Source organism: Ostrea edulis, chromosome 8 (genome assembly GCF_947568905.1).
Source record: "Ostrea edulis chromosome 8, xbOstEdul1.1, whole genome shotgun sequence".
NCBI classification, from domain to species: domain Eukaryota; kingdom Metazoa; phylum Mollusca; class Bivalvia; order Ostreida; family Ostreidae; genus Ostrea; species Ostrea edulis.
Genome location: NC_079171.1, coordinates 73244069 through 73248989, shown reverse-complemented (window position 1 = coordinate 73248989; position 4921 = coordinate 73244069).

Below are 4921 nucleotides of genomic sequence, written 5' to 3'. Positions count from 1 at the left end.
AGTATGATCGTATGACATTAATGCTGCAAAGATAAAATGCAGAACATTGCAAATATCAAACAGGTGATGTGTGAGGATTATGATCAGTATGAGCGACTCAATGATGTCATGATTCACTGAGCCTCAGAAACAGTAACAGAATAACGATTAGATGAATCTGTTTGAAGTTAAAGACACGATATTGTGCTCTAGTTTCAAAACGAGATGACATTGTGATAAGGGGAAGTAAAGCAACCACAGCGAAAATTCCACTAGATATCAACAAATGCAGAGTGAAAGCTGACATCAATGAGGTAGCCAAGTCATAATATATAGTCCTCTATTCCAGCTGTTAGCGGACTACAGCTTAGAAATGCATTTCGGTGTTGCAAAACAAAAAACATCAACATGTTGAAGATGGGAATCGCTGATCTGGAATTCACTATTGGTGACAAATGTGTACGTGACTTGTTTGCATTGTACCAATAAGGGATAAAATGCGTGTAGGCTGTGACATAATATATGAATAGGATATCACCCTAACACGAAACAATGATGCAGAAAACGAATGGAATTTGAGAGATAATAAATGTGATTACCTTTATGATAAAAAAATATATAAATTATATGTTTATAATATATCAATAACAACAATAAAAAAATAGAAAACATATTGTGGGAAACAGTAGATACACATTATGGTAACCAGTTGAAATCTCAACAGGAACAGAAAACCAATCAAGTCATGAGTGTCGGAAAAATCTAGAAAAGCCAGGAAACAATTTGAATGCAAGAAAACGATGGGGGGGGGGGGCATAAACTGAAATTAGATGAGGGAGAATATGTGGAGGGAAAAAAAGCAATCGGTGAATATCGAAAGGAAGTTAGGACACTGTGAAGAACAGGAGGATAATGTAAAAGTTATACGGTAACAATGTTGATGCACCAGATGCGCATTTCGACAAATAATGTCTCTTCAGTGATGCTCAACCGAAATGTTTGAAATCCGAAATAACTATGAAGTTTTAGAGCTAAATATAGCCAAATGTGTCATCTTTGAAAGGGGATAATTCACAATTGAAGCAAAGAAGTGAAAAAGTGGTACATTTCACAGCAATAAATCGTGAACATAACGAAGCTCGGGATAAACAGATGACGCGTGACAGAAAATAATAGAGCTGTGTCAACAATGTTAGGAGGAGGGGGACACTAAGAGAGAAATTAAGGCTATGCTAGAGAAAACTGCACAAAAACTAATGGAGGATGTCTATTTCATGGCAAAACTGAAAAACAAATATTGCAGGGTCTCTGAGGAAATTAAAGAAAACTAAAACTCAGGGATGACAGAGAAGTTCTAGTTCCTCAAGACAACCTATTATTGGGTCAAATGTTGTTTGACGTGTTTCATACTGATTGTTAAACCGTTCTTGACACACCGATTATGACTACTGATAACTCAATTTATCTGATCAATATATAGGGTTCATGATGGATGATATCATACGACAGGAGATGCGTATGTACTCCTCTTAGGCACCTGATCCCTAGTATTGGTAGTGGTCCAGGAGTTCTATTTTGTCTGCCTTATAGGAATTATGAGATTGATCACTGGTCGTTATATTCGCCTTTCACGAGTCAATATAAACGTCCTCTGGTTTGTTTACAAATAAATAAATAAAGTAGACATTAACGGCAAACTGACAACTGAACTGTATGACAAACGGGGTGATTTCAGCTTCTCCATCGTCAACTTCCCATAGCTATGTAGCTATACTCCATTATCACCTGCATATGATGTTTATATATCTCAACTGATTCGATATGCATATAGTAATTTTGTTTTAATCAAGGTAAGCTACTGACGAACAAGTTGATGGTACAGGGGTTTCAACAGTCTCGATTGAAGTCAGCATTTCGCAAATTATATGGTCGTTATAATGATCTACTTCATCAATACAACTTATCATTGAGTGAACTGCTGCCTGACGTGTTTAATACCGATTGTTACGCCGTTCTTGGCACGGATAACTCCGTTTACCTGAACAAGAAATAGGGCTCAAGACGGGTGTGACCGGATGACAGGGGATGTTTATTCCTCCTAGGCACCTTTTCCCACCTCTGGTCCATCCAGGGATCCGTGTTTGCCTAACTATCTATTTTGTATTTCTTGTAGGAGTTATGAGATTGATCACTGTTCGTTATATTCACCTTTCATGGTGATAAACTCCATTGAAACACAAACTTTAAACTTAAAAAACACTATCGTCTGCACTTGCCTTGATCTTTTGAAAATCCCTTATATCATTTCAAACGTATTCAAAGAAAGATTTGCATGCATGAAAACGTACATACACGTATTTTCTTTATTGAAGGTTATCTAATATGAACAGTATTCAATTCAGGCTTATACAATTAACACAAACTTAGGAAGAAGAGTCTTTCATTGTTGATATTCCAGATTAATCTCCCTTAGTAGAAATGACGTGATGGATCAAATATTTTGTTTAAAACAAAAACAAAAATATTAAAATGAATAAATGTATAAAAAGAACATAAATATAAAATGCTACAGACCATCATAAGGTAAATTGATTTATTATTTTCTCCATCAATATTTTTAACTGTTTTGGGGGAAATAAGACTAGGAGTGGGAAAAAAACAGATTGAGATATTCTTAGAAATTTTGATATTTGTATAGGCTAGCATCATCGTTCAACCCCTCCCATAAATGTTGTTCAATTATGAATTAAACAATATACAAAATCATAAGTTTTATTGCGTATGCCAATTTTCAAGAAATGTAGCACCAAACCATCTTATTCTGACAACATACGTTTACTGTTATCTTTACATGCAAAGTATCACACCCCCTTCCCCGCTTTTTCATACCATTGTACCATATATTGTTACTCTGCTGAAATGTAAGCTTGAACTGAACTCATATATTTTACTGGTAAAAGACACCCCCCCCCCCCCATCACGCAACTTAGAATTTGACATCATTTGAGGTTCACCCGCACGGAACAATTCATTTTAAGGAGGTGTATAAATTATTTTGTTTTGGCTTGTCAATTATTTTCAGACAATTGTAAAACCAACTTGTCCGACTCCTTATAAACCTCCGCTTTGATAAACTATTCAATGAGTCTGCTTTCTACAAAACAAGTACCGTTTTTTTTCCAATTAGGCTTAGTCCTAGTAGATATCATTATATAATGCTCTAACACCTCTATGATTATTCAAATTGAATAGACTAATGAATACATGTATACAAGTATAAGTGCATGACCCACAGTCATTGTCATGTATTTCGAAACTAGCCAATGCATGGGCATTTCAACAGCTATTTCTCAGAAACAAAATTTCTTTTACTCCTGCATTCTTAGTGTTTACATAGGAAGTGTATGTGTATTATGGGTAATGGGATGATTAACAGGTGGTTGAATAAATTAACACAGTGATGACTAACCAACGTGTTGAATTGCTTTCGAAAAAAAAAAGAATTTAACCACTGTGTTAGCTGATCGCTTGGTTGAGTGTTTACACTCCGTTAAACTTAACCACTGTGTTAAAGTTGACCAGCTTTCGAAAAACCGGGCTCAATAAAATATCTCATAAATCCCATCAGCAAAAATTAATACTAGGGAGTTGGGTAAACACGGATCCCTGGGCTGTTTATATTTTACGTCAACTTGGATTTTTTTCATTCACTAATGATTATGATGGATTTTAATTACCAAAGGCATGAAGCAAATGTCGACCAAAGGACAAGGGACGTTATTGGCTATATACCGCCGATATTTTTTTCAACTTTCATACTATGCTTAATTATTCTTTTTATTTACACAACTAGGATGTTCTTCTAATCCCACTTGCATGAAAATGACGTAATATTTTATTATGACGTCATGAATATACGCTAAAGTTGAACTGTTTAGCGGAATCTGTTGATTTGAAATAAATTATGAATAAACTTTAGCAAAAACAAATACTTTTGCATGCAACAACCAGATTTATATTTTGCATGTTTGATTATCCATTAATATTCTTCTTTCATTATCAATATGGTGTCGGTTGTTGGCTGCAAACAATATGAATTTTTAAAAAAGAATGAATGCGAAATCGGCTGTTTTTGATACGCAAAGTCAATATTTTGCATGTTATAGAACTAAAGAAAAAAAAAACTTTTGCATGCAACAACCAGATTTATATTTTGCATGTTTAATTATCCATTAATATTCTTCTTTCATTATCAATATGGTGTCAGTTGTTGGCTGCAAACAATATGAATTTTAAAAAAGAATGAATACGTAAATCGGCCGTTTTCGTTACGCAAAGTCAATATTTTGCATGTTATAGAACTGGAGCAAACTGTTCCATCATTTAACCTCATAAACTTTTACTTACTCTGCGATTTAATAAATACATGTATGTCCTGTCAAACAATTAATGCTTTACCTAGTTTGCCATAAATATCTGCACCTAATAAATGCAGATGTCTGCCTTTCGAGTCACGGAGGCGGATCAAAAATCCACCGCATGATGAATGGAAATTATTCTACTTTCGTTTTCAAAGGTCACGGGAACATGTCTTTTCAAAATAAGATTATTTAAGAATAAATTGAATTTAAAAAAAAATTATATAATCAAAGACACGCATAGACCTGTAATAACTCGAATTTATTTTCTTTTTACAAAAATCGGACAAAAATTCGTTCATTTTCGGCAAAAAATACGTTACATCTCAAGAGCTTGATAGTTGGGATGTATGTTACTTTTTTCGCTTTTTAAACTATCTTTGATACAAATATATCAAATATAATGCATAAAACTTGTTGCTAATAATATTGACGTGTTTGTGCGGGTTTTTCTTTAAAGCAGTTTTCTTACATCAATTTTAACGTACATGCATGCATGTATATATATGATGCATGTTGAAATT